The 27,340-nt window shown below is 45.5% G+C and overlaps 2 long non-coding RNA genes across 2 annotated transcripts; one reads left to right on the top strand and one right to left on the bottom strand.

Annotated features, from left to right (window-relative positions):
- Positions 1-20,772: 20,772 nt before the first annotated feature.
- On the bottom strand, positions 20,773-21,829 carry LOC147738165 (uncharacterized). The gene is made up of 4 exons (XR_015299433.1): positions 21,728-21,829; positions 21,395-21,464; positions 21,174-21,287; positions 20,773-20,898 (listed from the first exon to the last, which is right to left on the bottom strand). It is a non-coding gene; the product is annotated as an uncharacterized LOC147738165 (long non-coding RNA).
- A 353-nt stretch (positions 21,830-22,182) lies between these two features.
- Positions 22,183-23,828, top strand: LOC147738164 (uncharacterized). The gene is made up of 4 exons (XR_015299432.1): positions 22,183-22,238; positions 23,137-23,206; positions 23,314-23,427; positions 23,703-23,828. It is a non-coding gene; the product is annotated as an uncharacterized LOC147738164 (long non-coding RNA).
- The last annotated feature ends 3,512 nt before the right edge of the window (positions 23,829-27,340 follow it).

Raw genomic sequence — 27,340 nt, 5'->3', positions numbered from 1 at the left:
TGCCCCGGTCATGGTGAGGCATTAAGTGGGCAGAGGGGGCATGAGGGAGGGCAGTGCAGACAGCATGCTGAGGGATGATGCCAGAAGCGGTTGGTACGACAGGAGGAAACAGGAACCCCGGCCGGCCTGCAGCATCAATAACAGATGGGTGTGGTTCCGCTTAAAGGCACAGGGCAGCCCTCTAACACCATACACCACTGCCGCCCCTCTCAGTGCAAGCTCTTTCACCAGCCCCACCCCACCCAGCCTCTGCCTTAGCTGTGCCTGCCCCCTACTTTTTCTCTCCACTACCCTGCCCTCCTCCACCTGTGCACCCCCCCCCCCCCCCCACCTACAGCAGAACATGCACGGAGCCGCTCGCGCCTGCTCAGGTTAGCCCCTGTCATGGGTCTGCCTTGAGCTTGACACAGCATCACTGACCAGTCCAAAGGCATAAAAACCAGATGCACCCCTAGGCAGGGCTTTGAATGAGATGAAAAACTAAAGCGGGGGGGCTCTCAAAGGAGCGTGGATGATGTAATTAAGAGCCTGGCTTCAAAATAAACACGCAAGCTAAAAATCTGTGCTTATCATAGTGTCCCTCTGGACTGGTATTTTGCTGCTTCTGTTGTTGCATCCAGATATATAACACGACAAGCCAGGACTATTGGCTTTGTCAATGGCTATTAGATGCATGAGATAAACAAGCAACAACTGTGGCTTCGTTGTATAGACTATTGACAATGCTTCTGGTAAATAAGCGTTTCGTTTTTAAAAGCTTTATTTCGGTACATTGACCATAAAAGCGTCACAAGAATAAATAAAACATATATCATTTCCACAGAAATCAACAAACATTGGTACAGTTTTACATCCAGTCGCCATAGAATAAACAATTACAATAAAGTGCAGGTGTGTGTTGTCGATAGTTTTACACATGGAAAAAGATTAAAACCATACTAAAAGCCACTAAGGGTAATCAAATAATTTATAAAACAGGAGCAGAGGCTCTTTTTAAAATAAACACAGTTAAACATTATATACCATAGGTCAAAATAGTGTTAGCAGGCCTGAGCAGACCGTATACTACATTCGGCCACTAAGGGGAAGGCTCCAGAAACTTCCTCCTCATTCACCACATTGAGAACAAAAAACGGGAAACAGAGTAATCTATTGGCAGGTGCAGCTCAGTTTTCAATATTCTATAGGCCTCTCTAACGTGTCTTGTGCCCAAGTTCTTACAGATTTGTATAAGCCAGCGTCTTCTTGGCGATCTATAGGAATCACATTGGAAAAAACGTGCACCTTAGTTTCATCCACTAAACCACAAGCAGGGCATTCAATCGTAACCTGTCCCCCCCATTTTTTAACAGACGATCGTAGGGGGAGGCACTCATGCCTAAACTGAAGAAACAATTTTCTTGCCAGCACTGGTTGGATGCTATCCAGGATGGACTCTGCCTGATAAGTATTTTTAATTGTAAGGAATTCAATTGTCAGCCATCCCGATGTAGAGCTACGCATCATCTTGGACAGCCGGTATTCCCTGTAGGCTGTCACCAATGTGTTCCTACTTAATGATTGGGACACGGTTTGGGGCTCATCCCACAGGTCAACGCGTCTCAGTTCCACCCAGCTTGGAGTGGTGTTAGAATGCTGAATTCCTCCATCCATCCATGTAGGCGCTCAAGGGGAACACGAGCAAATTTTTTTTGGGTTACATCCAAAAGGCTTATGGGCCGGTAATTCGATGGCAGGAGTGGGGACCCTTTTTTAAAAATGGGTATAATTTCAGCCCCCGCCCACGTAGGGGGCATGGGGATGCCCTCCAATAAGGCATTAAAGAACAAGGTAAGATAGTGACCCCAGACTGAGACTTCACTGTGGAAAAGATCTCCAGGAATTCTGTCCAGCCCTGGTGCTTTATTCGGGGCTATTTTCGCCAGTGCAAACTTAACTTCACTTAGTTGAATACGTGGCCCAGTGGCCCCTCTTGGTTCTTCTTGGCCTCCCTCCCTTATGCTATAGGAGCCATTAACTGGGGAAGCGTAAAGGGGTTCGAAATGAGCAACCCAAACATCCTTACTAATATTTGGCTCAATGGCAGATTTGTGGTTCCTAGTGCCCTCGTTGACCAGATTCCAAAAAGGCTCTAAGGTCCCGTACTAGTAGGGCTGCCCTGATATCTTCCCACTTCTGGTTTTCCCAGCATGTTTTGGCCTGCTTCAATTCCCAAGTGTAAGCGGCCCGTGCTTCCGACAGATCTATCCTTGTATTACTCTTAATTGCATTCAGTAAGTTTTGCTTAGCAACTCTGCAATTACTATTAAACCATTGATGACTGGGTTTGGGCTTATCCCTTGGTTTACTATGGTTAACAAAAAAGGGAGCCAAAGTATCCATTAATTCTTTATGTTTTTCACAGATAGTTAGCTTACAATCCAGGGAACATGTTTCAGTCGCTAGGGAGTCTGCTTTTGCAAGAAAGGGGAGTGCAGTCTGATACAGGCTGGCCAGCTTTTCTTGGGAGAGTGTGAGGTCCCCCAAAAGTACCCTTCTCCCTCTGTTTACTTGGACTAGATTGGGGACCACATTCCCAGGTGTTAAAACATGATTTTTGCCCGTTGATAAGCAGATGTTTATATGCAGGGAATTATGGTCACTATCACTGCGGGGACTGATATTGAATTCAAGGACTCTATCCCAACTACCAGTATTAACAAGAATATAGTCGATAATTGAATTAGATCCTAGTCTATTAAATGTGATGTTGGAGGGAGTACCTGCTGGGAACCGGCCGCTGCAAGCCCGGAGTGAAAATTTTAAACAAAGGGCATTTGTTTGCAATGCTAGTGGGGGTCCAGGCAATAACAGGCGGAAGGCTAGATTCTGGAATTGACCAATAATGGTCTTCATCATATATAGTGTCAGGTGCCAAACCCTTAAGGGGTTCGAATTGGGTATTAAAATCAGCACCAATGATCATCCTGGTGTTAGGGGGAATTTTTTCTAAAAAGGCACACAATGCGTCCAAAGTTAAAGAGGTTGCATCTCTTGCAGCAGGTCGGGAATAGACATTAATCAGGACAACAGGTAGTTCGTCGGGCAAAGTGAGAACCACACACAAAATGTCCATGGACTGGGTATCTAATTCTTTAGCCTTGCACCCTAAATACGTGTCAACCCAGATAGACAAACCTCCTGACGGTCGCCCCTTGCCCAGGTGGATAGCTGATTTATCAAATATAGCAAAGCCCATACTGGCAGGCTTGGATCTGGCCCAAGTCTCTTGGAACATGCATACATCATACTGTTCAATAAATAGACACCACTCGGGATTATTCAGTTTAGATGGAAGGCCCGCCACATTCCATGACAACCCGCTAATGGCAGACTTAGCTGTGAGTCCCCCCTCTATCCACAAACTTGAAGGTTGTGTCACTAGGGCAACTGATGGACAGATCCCATTACTGGCAACAGGGGAAGTGTCCTTTACTGGTGACTGTAAGCCAGTCAGTCAGTCGTTTTGGTCTAGGGAGCATAATAACTCATACCTGTTACTTAGAGAGATGTGGCCAATGGGTTCGCTTGGGGGAGGGCGTTCAACATTTGAAATGGTGCTAATATTAGGAGGGGGGTAGAAATACCCCAGTGGAAGGACATTGACGTGATCGTGGTTAATTAGAACTAAACCAGTTTGCCTTAGTATGTGATTCACTAGTTTGGGGGAGCCAAAGTTAACCACCACACAATCCCCAATCAACGTCTTCTTGGTTTTCCCTACCCAGGGAACCCTTCTCACCATTTTAAAATTATCAAACAGACGCTCACCCAGTACGGTTTTGTTGCTTAAAAAATGGAGCACCTTATTTTTCAGGGCGGACCAGTGTTCAGCTTTTCCATCTTCTAATTTTGGGACATTTGCCAAAATGACTGTGTAAGGGCATGACTCTGGAGGAAGATGTAATGGAGAATCTGAGGGAGATGCCTGATCCGGGGGATATAATCTACCCACTGGGCCAACAGGGCCCGAGTTGGCTACTCGCTTAGATCTCATTGTGTTTTGAGCTATGGACAGGGCATTAATAGCTTTAGCCTGGGTGACAGTGGTTAAAGTGGTGGTTACCTGATTAGTTAAATTTGGCGGAATAGTATTCGAACAAGGTACTTCAGGTGGTTTGGGGTAGGTAATGAAACTACCCGCTGCTGTAATTTGGTTTCGATAGTGGTGAGTCTATTACCTATTTCTTCAAGTTTGGTTAAAACAGGGGAAATAAGTGCCTTAAGCCTACCCTCAATGTAATCCATAAGGTCAGGCTTATTCCCCCCTGGGTTAGGTGTATTGGGCACTAACCCTCTTACATTGCTTGAAGTTGTACTAACCTCGAGATCCAGATTTACAACATTGCCCTAATTACCCAGATGGTGCTCCAGCCCAGGTGCTAATGCCCACGAGTGCCTAGTATGGGCTGCTAGGGGAGAGGGAGATAAGCTAGGACCGGCACGTGTGACTCCACCGGATGGTAGGCTTACATACTTTGTTTCCCCCTGGATGGGGTCAATGGGATTGATGGATATGGCACAGCCATTAGTCAAATCAGATGGGGTAGCAGTGGGGCTTAACTGCTCTGTGTTAGCTAATTGGGGAGATAAGTGGGTTAGGGTGTCTAGTGATAATCTCCTTTGGACACTTGCAATCTCTTTTGCCACCTCATGCTCAGCCCTTCTGAGGTAGGCGTCCAGGGTCCCTACACCCCCAACCCCTGGGCAAACTTTAGAATTCAATTTGGCCATGTGTAGAACTAAACTGGCTACAGTAACAGTACCAAAAGCAAGCTAATAAGGGGGAGTAACACTCAACACTCACGAAAGAAAGGAATGGGCCAAAACAATAGCAAACACGGGGCAATTTCTTAGTTTCACCAGCAGCTAATACCAATACCGTCCATGAGATCCTGTCCGGCGGCAAAAATGGTATGGCCAAGCCCGGCTTCTACCGGCTCCGGACGGCCACAGACGGCCCGCCCTTTGCCCGACCGCCCGTGCGCGTCCCGCGTTGCGTCTGGAGTGGATATTAATATAGTACAGGCAGGCAGGGCTAACGAGCCTCAGGTGCTCCCGGGGGTGGTAGCGTAGAGAAGGGCCGATGGGACTGGTAGTCCTTGAAGCTAGCAGGTAGTGTGGGGGATCACAGGCTTCTGGAACGTCCTCCTTCTGATGATAGCGTCCCCTGCAGTGTTCTGCCAAAATTCAATAGAACCAGCCCCCACAATGGACCCAGCAGCACAGTCCGCTCTTTCGCCACTTGCGAAGCGGCACCCGCGATAGCGGGTGCTGCAAGCTGTTTTATGCAAGCAGGCGGGGCTAACGAGCCTCAGGTGCTCCCGGGGGTGGTAGCGTAGAGAGGGGCCGATGGGGCAGGTAGTCCTTGAAGCTAGCAGGTAGTGTGGGGGATCACAGGCTTCTGGAACATCCTCCTTCTGATGATAGCGTCACCTGCAGTGTTCTGCCAAAAGTTTATAGAACCGGCCCCCACAACGGACCCAGCAGCACAGTCCGCTCTTTCGCCACTTGCGAAGCGGCACCCCTAAATAAGCAACAACTGAGGATTTGTTGTATATAGATTATTGGAAATGCTTCTGTTCTGAAAAGATAAGACTGTGATAGACCTACAACAAGTGTCATTAGAGTTGCATCAAAGGCAGTGAAGGGTGGCACTGCTGAGTTGAATATCTTTTTTTAACCCTGAGGGTGAGGGCAAAAATAAGGAAAAAAGACAATGACATTTACAATGACAATAGCTCAAAATATTGTAACTGCTGTTATTACACTGTTTTGGAGTGCTGTTCGCATTTACAAAACTTTTAGCTGCCTCCAAAGAACAAATGTATACCTAGCGTCTTAATGTTTATGCGTAGGTTTATGGGATGCCATTCCCATGTTGTGCAAGTACCTTCTAGTTTTTGTCCACCCGCCTTTGAGCAATATCCCAAAGGAGGTATGGTGACTAAATAGCTTCATGTCATCATGACCCAACCTTTCCAGTACCGTCTTTTAGTTTCACAAATGAGAACATTGAGGACCGGAGGCGAGGATTATGCTCTGTCTTTCTTCGCATTTAATTACAAAATTTCAACAGCAGCTCATCACCATATTAAAACAAACTACATTTCCCATAAAACCAGGCAAAAGAAAAACAGTCTCTTATATAGTCCATTCACTATTTCCATGACTCTCAGCCAATAAATCCTTATGCACTTCCTGCACCTTCTCTTTCTTCGCTGCTCGGCAGCTAGAGTTAAGTGCGTTTCTCTGTTTCTTGGTATTTTAGTATAAAGGATTAATTTTTGTACCTTCACGGGGGTTGTATGCAAGGGGAGGCTCTTTCCTTCACAGATTCCCTGTGCTGCCGCGGGAACGCTGGTGTGCTCCTTACGCAGCATCTTTTTACTCTGTTATGACTACGGTGCGGTCTTCCACTCTCTAGAGGGCGCTATGTGGGCGACGCGACTCAGTGGTTCCCGGAGCGCGTTTCAGTCACAAATCAGTGGAAACACGCTCCGGTCATCATATACTGTCCGCACCTGGTTTTCTGCCTGCTTCAATCGCCCAGTTTGCCTGGGTCTGTATTTTCCCCCAAAGATTTATACATGCCCGCATCGCGGGTCGGTAGTGGTGCGGTGCACCTTCGGAGTTCTCTCTCCTCACGCCCGGTGATACAGGTAGGTACTTGACAGTGTGGGGCTTCAGGTTGCCTCCCACAAGGACACCTGTAGCAGGCAGGAGGATCCCGGTGTACTGGTGGGAGTATAGGTGTCCTAGGGGTTGCCCTGTTAAAGTGGTGCCTTGGGCCCTTAAAAGCATTCTGAGAGACCCTCAGTTAATATTTTCCTTGCGCTATGCGTGATGGTGCCCCTTGGGGTTGTTCAGTGTGATACTCACCTATTGTTTAGTATTGTTAGTGTGGGTGAGATATCACTATGGAACACGAATATTCTGAGGAGAAAGACTCCTTAGCATATTTACAATAGGATGATGAGTTCTACAAGAAGGTGGACAACTCAATCTACAGGACAGTCACGGAGCTCATGACTCCGATGGAGCAGCGGTTGGCTGACAAAATAGAGCAGTTGTGCGCGAAGGTGGTTACTTCCACCCTGGTGGGCCTGGGTCCCTCAGGAGTGTCAGGGCCAGCCCAAGTTGATGGTGAGGGGCCCCCTCCCCCAAGCAGAGGTGCCAAGGGGGGTGGACACTGGTGCGTTAAAGCAGGCTTTTCTAGAGCATACAGCTCCATTGTACTTCCCCAGGATCCCACTCCTCAGAGTGAGGAACCCCAGCCGGCGTCACCTCAGACACAGCAAGGGGACACCCCAGATCGTTCAGACGATGAGGCGGGCTCCTCGAGGTCTTGGAGGCCATCATGGTCTACGGACCCTCCGAAGGCGGGGATAGCGAATATGTTGGACCCAGATGAGATTGGTCAGCGGAATGGGTCCCCGCTGAGAAGGCGGCTTTGAATGTGGCGTCTCGCCTTCGGAAGCCCTTGGAGAACGAGGCTAGAAGTAGATTGAGAGCGGAGTGTCCGTGGCCTACATTAGATGGTAAGGTGTCAGTCACGCCTGAGATAGGGGAAGATGGCTACCTTTCTGGCTAAGTTTATAAAGGATCCCAAGAAAGGGATAGATCGTTTGTGGCACGCATGCCACAAAACATTACTGGATTCCATCGCCCCAATGACTAAAATATTGGACATGGCATTGGAGGCCCGTAGCTCCGGTTCCCTAATTGACCCGGAAGTCTTGTCAGCTTGGGCGCAGCGCGCAATTTGTTTTATGGGCAATGCGAACTGCGCTCTCTCGACGGAGAGTCGCAGACCACTCCTAATAAAGGTGGACCCCAAGTTGGGTGATCTGGCGTGCTCAGAGCCCGTGGCGTCAGCTCAAGAGGGTTTGTTTGGCAAACCTTTTATTAAAGAGTTAGGAAAGTTTGTCGCCACATTCACGTCTTTGGATAAGGCACAGGCGAACATCAAGAGGGTTTTTACCCCTCGGGTTTTCCACGGGGCCGGTCAGGGCAGGAGCCGCCCACCTGGCCGTGCTCAGACCCAGCATCCCCAGGGCAGGGGACAAGGCTCCGGACGCGGACAGTACCAGACTGACCAGCGATTCACCAACTTCTACCCGACCAGAGGGCAACGCTTTCGCTGCTGGGGAGGTTACAGAGGCCATGACGGTAATGCCAACGGTGAGTGTTTTGTGCGCAGCGCACTTGCAAGTTGGGGGCAGGCTGGCGCAGTTTTTCCCCGCTTGGGAAGCTCTTACGGGGGATGCCTGGGTACTGCAAACAGTAAGGGGCTTCCAGATAGAGTTTTACAATTGTCCCCGTCAGGATGTTCATCCCTGGCCAATAGTTTTCTGTGCGGCAGATGTGGCCAGAGTGGACGAGGAAGTGAACGATTTGCTCCGCAAAGGGGAAGTGTGTCGAACGGAGGTTCATCCCACGGGATTCCTCAGCAAAATCTTTTGGGTGGACAAGGCAGAGGGCGTCGGAGACCGGTCATCAATCTTTGGGAATTCAACGAGTGGCTGGTGTTCAGACATTTTCAAGATGGAAGGCATCCATCTACTCCGGGGCGTACCCCTGCCACTCGATTGGATGGTGATGCTGGATCTGAAGGACGTGTACTTGGTGGTGCCGATCTTTCCTCAGCACAGGTGTTTCCTTCAGTTTCTTTGGCAAGGACAGGCTTACAAATTTCGGTGCCTTCAGTTCGGACTTTCCTCGGCTCGTGGTGTTTCACCAAGGTCCTCAAGCCAGCGGTGGAATACTTGAGAGCGCACGGGGTCTGCTTGATCGTCTACTTGGATGATATTCTCATCCTAACCCAGTGTCCCGTACAGTTGCGAGTTTACCTGCAGATGGCGGTGTCCTTACTTCAGGAGTTGGGGTTTGTAATCAAAGAACAGAAATCCCTCCTGGTTCCGACTCAGAAGGCGTCTTTTCTAGGTTTTGTGATAGATTCCATCTCTGCTACGCTCAGTCTGCCCTCCAGGAAGGTGGTGAAGATCCGCCACGAATTTCTTAAGACAGATAGCCCATCTGGTAGGGCTTTTCTCGGCCTCTATTCAAGCCATTTCTCCAGGCCCATTGCACTACCGGGCCCTTCAGTGCTTGAAGGCGCACCATCTGAGGAGAGGCCTGACGTGTTCTCAGGTGGTTCAGTTGATGGACCACGTGGAGGCCTGGAACGGAAGGGCGATCTTCGGTTCCGCCCCCGATTTGGTGATAGTCGGACGAAAGTCGGGCAGGCTGGGGAGCGCGGTGTGGGGAATTCTCCACCGGAGTAAGTTGGTCTCCTCAAGAACAGCAACTTCATATCAACTCCCTCAAAATTCTGGCGGGTTCCTTTGCTGTCAGGTGCTGGACCAAGGACTGTGTGCAAGCCTCGGTCCTTCTGAAAATGGGCAATGTGTCGGCATTCAGGTATATCAATCACCTGGGTGGCACTCGGTTCAAGGCCTTGGCGAACATGGCGAAACAGTTTTGGGAATTCTGTCTATCCAATCACATATCGGTCACAGCGGAGTACCTTCCGGGGAGTGAGAACTCGGTGGCGGATTGGCACTCCCGCTACCTCTTGGATGCCAGTGTTTGGAAGCTGGACCCGGAGATTTTTCAGTACCTGCAGGATCGTTGGGGTCTTTTCTCCATCGACCTCTTTCCTTGTCACCTAGATCGACAACTTCCCCGGTTCTTCAGTTGAAGGCCGGATTCCGCCTTTCTACATGATCGCTCGGGTGGCGGCTCAGGTCCGCAGACAGGGAGCCTCCATGGTTCTGATAACACCGTGGTCGCAAGTGTGCTTTCCAGTTCTTCTGGAACTTTCTTGGGATTCTCCAATCCCACTCCTCCTAACTCCCCGTCTCCTATTGAGTCTGGAGGGGACACCTCACCCGTTGGTGGAGGAAAGCTTGCTCCAGCTGGTGGCGGATTACAGGCAGCGCTGGAGATTGCCGGGCCTTTCGAGACACGCTGAGCTCTTATTGTCCAGAGCATGGGCAGACAGCAGGTCAAAGTGTTACAGGTCGGCCTGGACGCAATGGATATGTTGGTGTTTGCAACCGGAAGTGGATCCTGAGGTCGCAGATCTGACGCAGGTTCTAAATTACCTTGCGGAGTTGGCTAAGAAAGGTCTGGCGTATAGGTCAGTGATCACGGTCTGTTCGGCGATTTCGGCGGGACATGCCCCAGTGGATGGAGCCACGTTGGGGGAACACCCTTTTGTCTGCAAATTGCTACGGGGCATTCGCTTATCGATACCACCGGAGCCCCGCTATTCCGTTCTTTAGGACGTGAACCAGGTTTTGAACCTTTTGTTATCCTGGCAACCGAATGGTTTCCTTTCTAGGAAGGAGTTGTCGGCCAAATTGACGATGTTGTTATGTTTGGTGTCATGCAGGAGAGTATCTGATGTCCGAGCTTTGGACATTACAGCAAGAGTTTTTTCCCCTGAGGGAGTTGCCTTCACGGTGAGTAGACGCACTAAGTCCAATACTCGCACGATTTCTTATCCTGCTTTTGTGGAGTCACCGAAGCTCTGTGTGGTGCAATGCTTAAAAGCCTATGAGGTTGCCACAGAGGAAGTTCGTCCTCCAGGTGAGCGACAACTCCTGATAGCCCTCAAAAAGCCTTTCAGGGCAGTTTCCTCTCCCACTATAACCCGTTGGGTGCGGTGGATCATGGAAGAGGTGGGCATTAATACAAGAGCTTTCGTTGCGCACTCCGCTCGAGGGGCAATGGCCTCAAAAGCGTTCAGCCTGGGAGAGCACTTGGAGGATTTAATGAGATCAGCGGATTGGTCGTCGGATTCTACCTTTAAAAGGTTCTACTTTAAGCCACTGCTAAATATGGCCCAAGTGGTCATGGACAAGCTTTAAAGGAGCATAATCCTCGCCTCCGGTCCTGACATAGAATAGAAATTTGCCTAGCCTACGAGAAGGTAAGTTTCAATTCTATTAAAGACGCGGAGGCGAGGATTATCCCTCCCGGCAAGCACGTTGGTCACTGTCCCGCCCCGTATGGATGTAAGTAATTGTTTTTAATCTATAGAATTTTTATGAAATGAATGTTTATTGGTTTATGATACAAGGCTATTAACATAGTAATCAAAGTGGTAGTTTTTTTGCATTGTTTTTCGTAGCGATAAAGCTGTGAGTAATTGCTGTGGTTTCTTTCAGGAAACGAAAATGCGAAAATAATGCGTAACCATGAGAGAGACCCTCCAGAGAGTCATGGAAATAGTGAATGGACTATATAAGAGACCGTTTTTCTTTTCCCTGGTTTTATGGGAAATGTAGTTTGTTTTAATGTGGTGATGAGTTGCTGTTGAAATTTTGTTAATAAATGCGAAGAAAGACAGAGCATAATCCTCGCCTCTGCGTCCTTAATAGAATTAAAACTTACCTTCTCGTAGGCTAGGGAAATTTCTATTCATAAGTGATAAGGTCAGGAATGGCAAAGTGGAGTCCCAGTGGCATGTCGTCGTCTGTGCCTATGGGAGAAAGTGTGAGATCATGGAGGCACCTTACTCTATGCCACTCAATGCCTGCGTTTTCAGTCACAAGATTCTGGGAAGAGAAAATATGGCAAACCAAAGAATGAAAGCGAATCAATCCATATAACTACAGTTCTTCACATTATGATACCTCCACGTAGTTCTAGGCTTAAACAAACAAACCATTTCCAGCGCCTGAAACTAAATTTCTTCCTTAAACTGAAAATGTCAAGAGCAAATTATTATTCTAGGGTTGTAAGGCTGCAGGTTTACTGCTCAAATGCAGCAATTAATGGCGGAGGGTCTGTGCTGATATCACCAGTCAGCATCTGAAATGTGTGCTGCTTTTGTATTGGCAAATGCTCTTGTACACAAAAAAACTTGTGTATGCCTCATTTTTCCGTGCTCGCAGTGCCGGCGTTAATGTCCCAGTGCCCTTCCCCACACCCCTTCACCCCTCTGACAACAGTCAATTCCTGCCCACAACAACCCTCCGAGGTCGCAGCTTCTTGTTTTTTTTCTTCTAAACTCATTTTGTTTTACACCATTTGATTACTGCTTCACGAAAGCAAAAAAAAAAACAATAATATTTACAATGCCAATAGCTCAAAACAATGTCATTGCGAGACCTATTGCATTGTAAATGCTTGTTTAAAGGTGGGTTGGCTGAGATTGGTAGCCCAGAGTTCTCTCACCTCCGGGGACCACTGACCTTCTTCAAGGAACTGATAGTGCGATTGCCTTGGACTGCCGGTGTTAATTTTGGACCAGAGTAGAGCCTTTAATCAGCCACACCTGGCCACCCAGAGTTTATGGCACAGGTTGAGATAGGTGCCAGCACTGACTGCCTGCTAGGCAGGGCAGCCCAATTCCAGCCTGATTTGGAAGGAAGAAGAAGACCTTGACAGGCGCAGTACACATTTGTATATCCTAATAACAAGTTTGTTCAGCGAGCTGCAATCTTTACCCAGTAATATTTCACTGCCATAGGACAAGGATGGAGTAATGTTAGCCCGCATAACTTCCAAGAGGGGAGAACAGCCTGGCCCCAGCAAGGAGTGTGACTGGTTGGATAAAGTTGTCTGGAGGGCAATGGAGTTTTCTTTGACTTCCTTCTGTTGCCTTGCAAAGGAACCTCTTGCATGGATATGGATCCCTAGATACTTATATGATTTTTCTTTCGTAATCTTGTTGACCTCTGGGTTATTGCCAATTGTGTAGGAGTGCAACGGGTTTAGCAACTGCTGAAAATCTACTCTTGTGTAGCTGAATGGAGCAAGGTAATCTCTGGGTAAACGCCGGTGGAGGCCATGGTTGGACTAGAAAGCATTACCTCAAGCCATAACGATGTAAAATTCAACTTTTTGGAACCATATTCATGATGGTTCGAGTGGCAAAGATTAAACCCGATTGACAATTGAGTCACAACCATGCACCCAAATTGGGGTGAGAACGCCAGACCTATTCCAGAGGCAGAACAAAAACTCTTTATCACGTAATCCAATAACTGGTCAACATCTCGGAAGCAAATATAAATATATGGTCCTGTATACACTGTGTGCTACATGCGGCGCAATTACATCTGTCGGAGGAGCTCAGATGACCCCATGTCCACGTGTCTGTTGACATTGACCGAGTACATATTTGGTCCTGATGAAGGTGGTTTAATACAATATCCACTGAAACGTGCGTAGACCTTTTCTAGATACAGGGGGATCCTACCAGAGACATTAACAAGAGAAGAACTGGATGGAAAACAATTGCAGAAAGGAATCTAACCTTCAATTGTCTCTGTCAGAAGGATATAGGATCCCACATATGTTTTAGAATTTCTTTACATTGTTTTTGTTGTGTGAATGCAAAAAACTTGTAGAGTTTTGAGAGGTGTGAATGCAGGTTTGATGGGTGTTCTGTGGGGTTATGAACAATTTTTCAAATTGTGTCTCAGGACAATGTCTATATTAAAATTGTAAACATTCATTTTGTTTAATATAATAAAACTAATATACCTGTGAAAAATGGTAAAAAAGTTTAAGAATAAATTAAAAATATATTTTTTATATACAATAAAATACAGTTGTATACAGTTGTACAGTTGTATAGGATTGTGTTTCTGGGGACATATCTATAAGAAGAGCTTTCAGTCAGCAGTAAAACAAAGTGGGTTAGTTTAGAGGTTTTTTCATAGTTTCAGTTTTCCCCCCCTCCTCTATAACCCAAAATTAAATAGGGGGTACCTTATTTTGCTCACATAGAGCTAGGTAATCGGCATATAACAGGTTACTGATCCACTCACCAATCTTTGGGGGTGACTGTTGATGGAGTTGAGGGATTGAGACAGATCAGCTATGAACAGGTTGAAGAGAAGGGGCGCTAACAAGCACCCCTGTTTTACACCCCTCGTGGTAGGGATATTTCTAGACATGCAGGCTCTATCACCTAGCTCGATGCGGATCCAGGTGTTGAAGGGCAGTTGAATAATGGACTTCGGAAGCTTTGTGGAGAGGCACCATTTCATTAGTTTAGATCAAAGGACCCCCATGGTGCATGGTCAAACGCCGCATTAAAATCAGCTAAACAGCAGTGCAGCAGGGAGTGCGCAGAGATTGCTTTATCCACTAAAATTGATATTACTAACAGGTTGGATGATGGTCCACATTTTGCCGTGAAACCTGTTTTTTGGGGGGGGATAAGTCGCTTCATCTCTACCCACTGCTGTAGGTCCTTCAGGAGTAAACTGGTGTAGAATTTATCTTTGTTATCAAGAGGCACAATTAGTCTGTATTTGCTTGGATCTGATCTGGAACCCTCTATTTGGATAAGATGTACTATGGCCAAACGCCATGATTCAGGTATTGTCGAGCTCCCCAGGCAGTAATCAAAAAGTGATGAAAGCCTGCCTGCCAAGAAGGGAATGTCCTGTTTGAAAAGGGCCTGGGGAGGCCATTGGGTCCAGTGATATCCGTTCTTGCCTTCAACATTACTTGTTCCAGCCGGCTCGTCAGGGATGGCAAGTCCAAGACAGAGAGCACGGGCGATCTTAGTCTTGGTACAAGGCTAAGATGGTGATTGCATATGAGCTATGGGAGCCCTTCCGATATGCAGACTACATCCCCACTTGATGAGAAGTGCCTGGAAAGGAAAGATGACCATTCTGGTTCATGATGTATGCACAGCCAGGCCTACCGGGTCCGTTCACATGCATATTCACCAAGGCCCAAAAGTTCCTGGAGTTAGCTTTCTTACTCTCAAATAAGAGGATCGCCCAGAAATGGTTCTTAACTTCTCTGCATTAACTGCTTGCCTGTAGTTTTTCTGCACAAACTTGAAAGCTATGACTAGCTCTTTCATCCTAGGGTTTTATGAACACCCCTCACAGTGGTGTTGCGGACAATCTTTAGGTGCTGAATCATTGTCGAGGTGATAACTGGCTTGATAAGGCTGCTTTTTTGTATTCTAAGAGACAAGAGGCTGGGAGTTATATTCTTGCAAAGACAATTGGATACCTTGTTTCGGGCACCAATCTCTGTATATTGCCCATTCAACATTTAAGAGTTTATCGAGGTTATCTCTGTACTTCTCCCTTTGTTGATTTTTGTCCTAATCCTTGGACCTCTGATATTTGCCATTAATACATCCTGTAGAGATATCTTACACCTATGTGGTCACTGATACAGTGCAACAAATGGTTCCCATATAATAATCTGTTGTTGTGACCCATTAGTGCAATCTAACTTACATATACGTTGTGCAGTTCTATACCAATCAGTGCAGTCTGGTGGAACTGGGGTACCCAGTTCATGCATATATCCCTTCCCGCAATTACAATTAGTATAAAAAGTAATTGAGCTTGTGACTTCTTCAGTCTACCATCACTCCCATCCCTCTCTAGGATGCCAAATATGGCCAGAGCCAGGCATACCTTTATTTTTCTATTCATTGTGTTCACTAAAATCGTACCTACTTCCTGACAATAAATGTGAACATCCGGACACTGTCAGAACATGTGGAAATTGTCTGTGTGTAGGGAAACACCTCTTTTTTTGTCCTCCTATCTTCCTTTTTCTTAACAGTTCGGTCTTGCAACTCATCCTCCATGGAGGTATCCTCATAGATTAACCAACGTTGGCTCTTACACCATGAAGAAATTTGGTCAAATTTAAATCTGGAGAGGGCTCCACTAGTGAGGTTCCACTAAATTTCCCAGGGGTAACAGTTATTGCCACCCATTATATCCTTCCAGTGTGAGACTCCAGCCTCCTTTAATGGCTGAGCTAGAGTGTCTAAGAGGCATTCTGGTGTTCCTGGGGAGTCCCACACTGGAGCCCATTCACTGTAATAGGACAGTCCCAAACATGCCTGACACCTCGTCTGTAGCTTAGCCGCCATAGATAGAGCCTTCAGCTTAATCTTTTTAAAATATTTAGGGGCTCCAAATTTATACATAAAACCTACCTCATCTATATCTAAAAGCATAGCTTTAAACATACTGCCAATCAGGGAGCTATCTGGTTTCAAAAGTAACATCCTGCAGTTTTTTAATTGATATGCCCAGCAGTGCAACTGAAGGTCCGGCAAACCCAATCCTCCCTTAGCCAGTTTCCACCTTAATTTCTTCCAGGGCAACCTGATCCATTTAGCTGCCCAGATAAATGAGGATATCTTATCCTGTATTTTAAGAAGGTCAGTTTTATCAAATTCCAAGGGAATAATATTAAAAAGGTAGGCGTACCTGGGAAGGACACACATATTAGTCACATTGACTCTCTCGTAATGAGATAACGGTAAGCTCTGCCATCTCTTCAATAAAATCTCCACCTCCCTCGAAACTTTCTCTAAGTTTGTTTTGGGGATCTTTCATATGTTCTGGGTTATTATTACTCTCAAGTATCTTAGCTCTTTAGCCAGCCTCACCCCCTGTGCTGGGGTGTTCCAAACCATAATCTCGTTCTTATCACTATTTACTTGATACCCCAACACTTTACCAAAAACCTGTACTTCAACCAATAACTCAGATAACGTGGGGTTGACATTAGAGGAAAATACAATGATATTGTCCGCATACAATGCTACCCTCCTAGTAAACCCATTAACTTTAAAAGGGGAAATGTTGTCATTCTGCCTTAAACTTTGGGCCAAAAGCTCGATGTACAAATCGAAAAGAATGGGGGATAATGATGGAGAGGTGAACCCCTTGCGTTGTTGCCAGATCGACCGAACTTATTAAGGAATAAACCAAGTCCAGCATTTGCCTGACCGGTATAAAAACCCTTTTGATATTGATTAATTATTGACCCCACTATCTTACTAAGCCAAGCATTTAACCCCTTGCGTGCTGATGATAGAACGGTTCCGTCATCAGCATCGGTTGAGCTGTGCTGATGACGGAACCGCTCCGTCATGACTCCGCCCACGCAAGGCGGAGTCAGCACAGGCGGAAAATACGCCCCGCACGCAAGGGGTTAATATACCTGCAAAGATCTTATAATCACAATTTAGTATTGTTATGGGGCGATAGGATTGACACTGAGTTGGGTCCTTCCCGGGTTTCAAAATAAGGGTGATAACAGCCTCACTACATGAATCCAGCAGAGATGAACTCCCTCTAAGGATCTCATTAGATAATCTCAGCCAGATCAGAATGATTTCCTCAGATATTAGCGTATAGACCTCTATTGGAATTGCATCGGGTCCCTCTGCTTTCCCTTTCTTAGCTTTATTTAAAATTGCATGTATTTCACTCTCCTCTATATCTTGGGTGATACTTGTTTGACTAGCCAAATCCAGTTTTGGTAATTGTTTCTTAGACAGCCACTGATCTATAACCTCATCCTCGACTGTTAACTCCTCGCCATACAAGCCTTGAAAGAATTGCACAAATACTTTCTCAATGTCCCTTTTTTCCTCCACCATTTGGGAGCCTACCACAATCTTATTGATTAAATTATTGGATCTATCAACTCTGCTTTTCATGTGAGTAGTTTGCCTCAATTATCCCCCTGGTCAAAATCACTCATCTTACTTGCCTCCCACTTTTGAAGCATAATTTCTTCAGTTTTAAGCCTAAACTTCATCTTTAAATCCTCAACCCTGGCTAGTAGAGTTTCTTTCTCTTCATCAGCCACCTACCCCCTTTTTAGGGCTGTTTCTTCAAGTGCTAGTTACTTTTCTAAATCTACAATCTCGCTTTTTTCTGATCTGGCCCAACCAGCAACTGCACCCTTTAAGGTCCCTCCAAGCCAAGCCTTAAATGTATCCCACACTGTATGCAAAGGGGGCGAGTCTAGGTTGTATTGAAAAAAGGTAGCTGTGCTCCCTTTAGTAGATCAGGGGTCGAAGATTACAAAATAAATCTCCTATTCAGGGTCCACCAGCTCAAGATTGGCTCAGAGGGGAGTTCTAATTTTAAAACAATAGCACCATGATCCAAAATGTGAATCAGTGTTAGAAATGAGATCCCTGGCTGGCCACGGCTTGCGCCAAAGTCAGTCAGAGACCACCATTCCCAAGTCAGGGCAAGGGAGTTACACGCCAAGATAACCCCTGCTCACCCTCTAGGTTACGTGACGCGAGCAGCAAGGCCAATCTTGGAGGCTATGTAGGTTAAGTGTTTGCGCTCGCACCCAGCAACCATACCCAAGGCCCACCACAAAGGAAACTCCACACAAGGTTATATATAAAAATAGCCTTTGTATTATACCAAAACACATTGGATAAGAACACACACTTTACAATGTGCCAACAGGCACGGGCAGAATTTACAGGGGATATGTACAAGACAGGGCCACATGGACCACTGTCAGGAATAGGCACTTTTAGAACTTAGCACTGGGTAGAATTAGCCCTTAGAACATAGAATATAAAATTACGGTAGCACAAAATATAACAATAGAGCACACAACCAGTAACTACTGGTAAAGGTTAAGTACCACCTATGCAACCCTAACCACCCTAGGAACAGGTCACCAGGACCTCACTAGCACCACCTGTACTAGCAAGAACAACCACCTAAGTATCACAATACATGTAGGGGTATAGGCACATTACACATGATGCATCACAACACATTCAGAGGTGTAGGGAAGGAAAACACAAGATGCATAAACATACATTCAGCGGTGTAAGAACAAGGCACATGATGCATCAAAACACATTCAGAGGTGCAGGAGAACACAATTGCGCGGAAATGACAATAGTCACTACCTGTGACTGTCCCTAGGCCCTCTGGCCTTGTTGAGGATAGGACGCCCTGTGTCCCAATGTCAAGGGCCTACACGTAGCAGCTGCCCACTAAGTGCTGGGCAGCTGGGGCAACAATGATGGGGCCAACACGTTGGAGCCTCGCAGGCTCTGACGACCAATGACTGTCCCCTGAGCCCTTCTGGGCTCTAATCAAAGAAATGCCCACCCGAGCCTCTCTGGGCTCGCAACTTAAAGGAATGCCTGAAGCCTCTCTGGCTCTGCCAACATTGGCCCCTTTATCGCGGGAGCGGCTCGCTGCCAACCGGGGCTGCTCTGTGATAACCACAACTGCCTCTGCTCGTGGGAGTCCCGCTCGGGGGACTCGGAAGCACTGAAAATGCCCTTGAGCCTCTCGGGGCTCGGAAAACAAATATGGGTGGGGAGCCTCGCTGGGCTCAACAAATTTGCCCCCAGGAGCCTCGGGGCTCCAAAACAAAGCAACGCTCCAATAGGGGGGGCGGGCACTGGCAATGTGCCCCGACACCTCCCCCTCTTCCCAAGGCAGCACAGGGCCCTCCACTCACCGGGTCTGTGGCGGGGCTCTTCTCTGATGCTCCGGCTGCTCAGACGTCCTTCTTGGTCGCACCCCGGGGCTCTCCCTAGCTCGTGGAGGCCCCGGGTGCCGGCGCCGCTCCTGTCCTCGTGGCAGCACCTCTTCCTGGTCTCGCCGGCTCTTCTCCTTCTGTCTACGAGGCCCCGCCTACAACCAGGCAGGCCGCGGGCACTTCCGGGTCACGCTGCTGAGGGCAGCCAATAGTAGCGCGGCCCTGGGGTGTGGAGGCGGCACTTCCGGGTCGCTCTAGGCAGCGGCCCGTCAACGGTTTCAATACTCCTGGGCTGCGTCGGTGATTCTCGAGGGGTGGGCTCCCTCGGGAATTAAATAAAGAGTGAAGTGCCACAAGCGGCACAAATGCGAGGTGGGCACTCGCTTGGGGGGGCATAAAAACAGCACCAGGTCCCTGGCGAGGTGGGCACTCGCCAGGGATATCAAAAATCGGCAAAATAAGCGGAGTGGGCTCCCGCGCCGAAAATAAGCAGAAGCGGGATCCCCACGCCGGGAAATCCCTCCAGAAGGCGGACTGCAGCTCCGGGCTGCAGATACAGGGCCCAGTGCTGAAAGGCAGAAACAGCGCTTTCCAGGCGCTTCTATCAAAATCAGCCACAAACCCAAGCAAAGTCCAGCAACAAGTCTTTTAGGAGGTGGGGGGGGGCAAGGCTGGGCCCAGAGCCAGCTCACTGGGCCTCCAGGCAGGGAGGCATTCACCAGTGGCGGTCCTCCTCGTGCCCAACAGCAACCCCCTCAGGAAAAAGGATCCAGGAAGAGAGCAAATTGTAAGGGGACACAGCCCCTTCTTATATTACTAAATCCTTTGTCTGGCTTCAGGGTGAGGGGGCAAAACCAGTCGCAGCTGGTTTGTGAGCACTCTTGATGTGCTCAGCCCCTCACTCTATTCACTGGCAGGGCTAGGGTCGTTAGACGCACCACAGGGGGCGGAGCAAGCATTGTGTGGGGAAAGCCCAGCCCTATTCAGGACCCAGGTGCACCACTCCCTCACATCACACATGCTAATCTCAACACTCATCACTGGGCAGACCCATCGTGACTCATGGAGCCTGGCACCCCAGCCAGCTTCAGCCAATCACACGCCAGCATCTTTACAGCACACGCACAGCCATGTCTAGAAGTGGCACTTCCACACTAGAGTAGAAAGAAGAAGGGAGGCCTCCTCTATTATGAAATAGGGGACAAGGAGTCTGAGTGTGAGGAACAAGAAAAGGTCCCGAAAAAACCAAATCGGTTTGTGAAAACCCAAGTGTAGATCACATATTCCATAAAATGCCAAGGTTACTCTGAAAGATGTACCATATTACCATAGACAAATGTTAAGCAAATCATGAACCATGAAAAATGTGTGTTTAAAAAAAGTATACAATTTATTACAATATCAAGATAAAAGTCAAACAATTTACACAATAAATGTGCCCAAAGGCATAATGGCTTGTTAAAAACAATAAAAATCACAATATATTAAAAACAATTTCCGTAGATATCACAGTTGTTGTTGTAGTCGACGCAGCGTTTCGGTGAATCAGAGATAACACCTTCTTCAGGACAAACAATTCTACAAGAAAACATTACAATTAAAAGCATGCCAGTGGGGATATGTATCTTCAATCTCTTTACAGCTAGAAGGTTTTTTCATATTTTTTGGGCACAATTTATACACACTAGGGACTGCTTGTTTTTAATAAAACAGACAATTATTCACAGTTGGACTGTTATGTGGTACATTTAGAAAGGCATTTTGTATATATGACTATACACTTGGGTCTTACAGCATGAAGACATGTAGTCCTCGTGACGGTAGCTGCAAAGGATAGAAATCCTGTGGCCTACCTGTGTGTTACTTTATCTATATCCTCTTTTTATTCTCAGTTTCGAGGAATATTTTTGTCGTACTCAATTCGACTTGGGCGGACATCTGGTAATAGTGAGTTCCAGATTGAAATCCTTTAGTGAAAAGATATATATAATTACTTCTCCAATTTACTACCAACATGGGTTACAAAAAGGTCCATATTCTAGCATCTAACTCTGACTGGCCATGCTCGTGTTACCTTAATTTGTCAGGAGCTCTGTAGTGATGAGGAAACCGGAGGGGGGCCACCGTATTGTTTATAGATAAAACTGTTAGGACAAAGAACAAGAAGTAATCTTATTTTCCGGGAGTTCACTATATAATTGTTTTCACGATACATTTGTTCAGTACTGAGTCCTTTATACTATTTACTTTAGGGGGTGACTAGTTATAAATTGGTTTGAGTGAAGGAGATAGAGATGCCTTCTGGGACGTAAGTAATCCTGTTGTTTAGTGCCAGGACTCTATATTTAACCTCTCTATTAAGGCCTCAATGATGTAGGCCCGATGAAGTTACTTGAAATTCACTCACCTATATATAAGAAATTATCTGATTCTTATATGCGCCACTGGATGCCTTCAATTCTGCCCGCAGCGTCAGTATTTATCAATCCTGGTTGTTCTTTAATTCAACCTGTAAGTGATATGATAGTCACAGTCTGTACTTTTGTACCACATTCTATGTAAAGTCTTAATAATTAGCTCTATTTGGGAACTTCGCCTAAGGTTTAAAGTAGATTTATGTATATCATTATCATATTTGCCTTACAAGATTCTGCTGAGTTTTAGGTATATAATATGCTCCATGGACCAGATCTGAATGGGCTATGGGGTTTCCATGACTATGGGGTTTCCATGACTTGCTCGTATTTTAGTTAAAAATAGTAGCAATAGTAGCAAAGTAAATATAACCAAGTTTCAAAGTGGCTACAGTGGTTTGTTCTATAGAGGGCCACATCGTAATGTTACTATGATCAGGGTTTTCAGAATCAGATGCTGGGAGGACTGAGAGGGGAGCAGGGAGGCCGTCTACCATAATACAGGTAAGAGCGATCGAGAACGTGGCCACTGCCTGGCTTTCTGTTTAATTTCCCTAAACCTAAAAACTATTTTCTAACTTAGAAAACCCCGACCTCAGCAATATTATGATATGGCCCTCTATGGAACAAATGACTGCAGCCAATATAACGCACTCGTCATATACTCCTCGCTACAATTAAATAAAGAAAACCCTGATCATAGTAACATTACGATGTGGCCCTCTATAGAACAAACCACTGTAGCCACTTTGAAACTTGGTTATATTTACTTTGCTACTATTGCTACTATTTTTAACTAAAATACGAGCAAGTCATGGAAACCCCATAGTCATGGAAACCCCATAGCCCATTCAGATCTGGTCCATGGAGCATATTATATACCTAAAACTCAGCAGAATCTTGTAAGGCAAATATGATAATGATATACATAAATCTACTTTAAACCTTAGGCGAAGTTCCCAAATAGAGCTAATTATTAAGACTTTACATAGAATGTGGTACAAAAGTACAGACTGTGACTATCATATCACTTACAGGTTGAATTAAAGAACAACCAGGATTGATAAATACTGATGCTGCGGGCAGAATTGAAGGCATCCAGTGGCGCATATAAGAATCAGATAATTTCTTATATATAGGTGAGTGAATTTCAAGTAACTTCATCGGGCCTACATCATTGAGGCCTTAATAGAGAGGTTAAATATAGAGTCCTGGCACTAAACAACAGGATTACTTACGTCCCAGAAGGCATCTCTATCTCCTTCACTCAAACCAATTTATAACTAGTCACCCCCTAAAGTAAATAGTATAAAGGACTCAGTACTGAACAAATGTATCGTGAAAACAATTATATAGTGAACTCCCGGAAAATAAGATTACTTCTTGTTCTTTGTCCTAACAGTTTTATCTATAAACAATACGGTGGCCCCCCTCCGGTTTCCTCATCACTACAGAGCTCCTGACAAATTAAGGTAACATGAGCATGGCCAGTCAGAGTTAGATGCTAGAATATGGACCTTTTTGTAACCCATGTTGGTAGTAAATTGGAGAAGTAATTATATATATCTTTTCACTAAAGGATTTCAATCTGGAACTCACTATTACCAGATGTCCGCCCAAGTCGAATTGAGTACGACAAAAATATTCCTCGAAACTGAGAATAAAAAGAGGATATAGATAAAGTAACACACAGGTAGGCCACAGGATTTCTATCCTTTGCAGCTACCGTCACGAGGACTACATGTCTTCATGCTGTAAGACCCAAGTGTATAGTCATATATACAAAATGCCTTTCTAAATGTACCACATAACAGTCCAATTGTGAATAATTGTCTGTTTTATTAAAAACAACCAGTCCCTAGTGTGTATAAATTGTGCCCAAAAAATATGAAAAAACCTTCTAGCTGTAAAGAGATTGAAGATGCATATCCCCACTGGCATGCTTTTAATTGTAATGTTTTCTTGTAGAATTGTTTGTCCTGAAGAAGGTGTTATCTCTGATTCACCGAAACGCTGCGTCGACTACAACAACAACTGTGATATCTACGGAAATTGTTTTTAATATATTGTGATTTTTATTGTTTTTAACAAGCCATTATGCCTTTGGGCACATTTATTGTGTAAATTGTTTGACTTTTATCTTGATATTGTAATAAATTGTATACTTTTTTTAAACACACATTTTTCATGGTTCATGATTTGCTTAACATTTGTCTATGGTAATATGGTACATCTTTCAGAGTAACCTTGGCATTTTATGGAATATGTGATCTACACTTGGGTTTTCACAAACCGATTTGGTTTTTTCGGGACCTTTTCTTGTTCCTCACTTCCACACTAGACACATACACGCCGCACATATCATTGCGCAGCATTCAATCACACGAGTCCGCACATACCAAACTCGAGCCTGAACACCTCATGCATCAGAAACTACCAGGGACACAGGCATTCCCCATGCATTCCTATGGGAGGGCAGGCCAACCTTACTCCACGCACTCAGAGTGCGCAAGCACTTTCCACTGGGACACAGTGAAAGTGCGCAGAAACCAAAAATCACTACCACCAAATCACATAATAAAAGCAAAAAGTTTAGGGGTGTTCTGCCAGAAGGGCCAAGTCCAACAATCAGTAGATATTCAATCAACCTTACTGATTCTAACTCTGAGAGATCAATAAATACATAATCAATTCTGGAAAAATGGCGGTTATTTTTACTATAGAAAGAATATTCGCTCACCTCACCCATTTTTTTCCGCCAAACGTCACAGAGATTGATTTTTTTTTACATTGTAACTAAATAAACTTTAACACGTGGTACCACAATCTGAGTTCTGGGGGAGGATCTGTCTAATTTATTATTGAGCAGAACACTAAAATCACCACCTAGAATCAGGGGGGCTTCAAAATCCACCAAGGCTAAACATAGATTGTTCAGAGGATCGGTATCATCCTCAATAGGGCCGTAATAATGGCTAAAGTATAGCTGGTGCCATGGCATCTCACCTCAGCTATTACCCACCTTCCTTTATCATCTATCTGTGACTTAATAAGCTCCACTCCTGCCTTTGATTTAATTATTATGACCACTCCCTTTGAACAACATTGTTGGTCAGAAGCTACAACCTTCTCAACGCATTTTAGCTTCCCAAACAAAGCCTTACACTCTGACTGCAGCAAATGTGTCTCTTGAAGCATAAGAATCTTAGCCGCATTATCCGTAAGATGTTGCAAGACCAATCACAGCCTTCTCTTAACCCTCAGACCGTTCACATTCCAGCATAAAATCTCAAGGAATTCATCTCCCCCTAACCCAGGTCTACCCCCTTTCAAGTCAAGTCAAGTCAAAGATAGCTTTATTCGATTTAACAATAAAATCATGAAAGCACATAAAAAGTTAAATATATCAAAAAGAGTACATACAGATAAACATAGTTCATACTGGGATTCCCATTAAAAGCACATTTAAAAAAATCACAGAGTCATTGACTTTCAAATAGGGTTAGAATTGAACCATGGTGGCTCTACATCTAATTACAAATTGTAGGTACATAGACACAGCAGTAATAGTCATTTCATCAGGTAAAGTGAGTAATTTAAGTAGTGCAGGTCTACATTGTCTCAAGTTCCAGAGCTTAAGAAGAGGTAATAGATAGCTCTTCCCCCCACTCATAAAACCTACAAAACAGAACACAATGAATAGTAGATTGAGTAGAGGAATCGTCACATGGGCAAATGGTTAATTGTGACGACCAATCATTTGGATTTGGAAAAGTTAACATTCTGAAAAAGCTTCTGGTTCTTAGACGAGCTAAAAGCATTCTACTATAGCTTGTCTGATCAGGTGATAGGTAAAGCTGCAGGCCAGGACTCTGCAGTAAAAGTTGATGATAAATAACAAGCTTTCTTTCCCTCCAAGGACCAGCGTCGATCTTCCAGAAAGATGAGACAAGATTCCTTCAGTGCTTTTCTGGATATTAGAGACAATGATGAGGGTGAGTTATAAAATTCAGGGCGCCCTATGTTTATGAAAAATTCCTGTACATAGGAAAGCCACTGGATCTGTTTAGACCCCGCAAGTTTGATACAGTCCGCAATAATCGCCCAGTTAAAGACAGTTTCTGTGGAATTCCAGATCTTGTGCCATAACAGCACAGTGCTAATCTTAATCAGATCGGAAATATAGGGGAGTGCCAGCTCCCTGTAACAAACATAAGTGGAGGTGGACCGGGGGACAGCAAGTAGATAGCACAAGAAACCATTTTCCTTTGTTTGAATTTCATGACAGTCTGCAACCCCCCAAATACCAGCTCCATACACAGCTGCAGATACACATTTGGCCCTGTAAATATCAAGCAAGATGCGTACTGGCATGTCCCCTAACTTATTGGCAAACTGTATTAATACACCAATGGCCCGAGAAAAGGCTAAATTCCTACACATAATAGCTGCTTTCCAGGTACCCCTTTTATTAAAAATAATCCCTAGATATGAAAAGGTATTGGTTAAGCCTATCTTTGACTTTTCTAGGTGTGTGTTACAAGAAATTTTTGTCTGGGTCGAGGAGCACATGGTAAAGGTTTTCCCAATGTTAATCTTGAGACCCCTATCTCCCATGTATGCAGAGAAGCCAGTTAAAGCCCCCTGGAGGCCTATTTGAGTTCTGACCATAATGACCGCATCATCGGCATACAGTAAGATAGGCACTTGTTCACCATCAATTTGGGGGTAGTCCACCTCTAGTTTTAATAAATGGTCTGCCACCCCATTGATATACAAATTGAAGAGGAATGGAGCCAGGATACATCCCTGGTGAACACCTTTCGCAATTGGGAATTTAGAACTGCACTCGCCTTTTTTTTCCGTAGCGGACTTTGGCCCCTGCTCCTCTATAAAGCTCTTTAAGAAAGTTGAGAATATCAAAATCAATGCCAAGGTCTGCTAAAGTATCCCACATGATGTCGTGATTCAGGCAGTCAAATGCTGAGCTGAGATCTACGAATGTCATGAATAAATTTCCCTTCTTTGCTGCCGTGTATTTACCTATTAACAATGCCAGATTTAGGCCTTGTTCGACAGTACCCAGTCCTGACCTAAAGCCGTACTGAAATTTGGAAAGGACAGCTTCGTCCTCAGCCCATGTCTGCAAGCAGTTTAAAAGAATTCTGCCTACGACCTTCATCAAAGAATCAAGGAGGGAAATCGGCCTATAGCATTTAGGATCATTACGATCCCCCCTTTTAAATATTGGCACTACAATAGCTTCCTGCCATGTGGTTGGAAAACCCTTGATGTTACAGCTGTTTAACACGTTGGTCAGGAGCGGTGCCCAAAGGGTGACGTTATCCATATAGATATTGATTGGAATACTGTCTGGTCCCGGGGCTTTGCTTTTGGTGCTTTCTGCTATTGCTAATTCCACCTCTGCTAGAGTAAAGACTACATTGAGGGGAAATAAGTCTAAAACATCGGGTTCTATGGTACTTGACTGTCCAAGGCCTGAGCTCCTTGGTCCGGGCCGAGCATCTTGCTTATATAACTCGGTAAAATGTTTAACCCAGACATTCTCCTCTATAGCGATCTCTACCTGATCGAAATTCCTTTCA

This window comes from Lissotriton vulgaris, chromosome 1_1 (genome assembly GCF_964263255.1).
Source record: "Lissotriton vulgaris chromosome 1_1, aLisVul1.2, whole genome shotgun sequence".
Classification (NCBI taxonomy): Eukaryota; Metazoa; Chordata; class Amphibia; order Caudata; family Salamandridae; genus Lissotriton; species Lissotriton vulgaris.
This window is presented reverse-complemented; position numbering and strand designations above follow the sequence as displayed.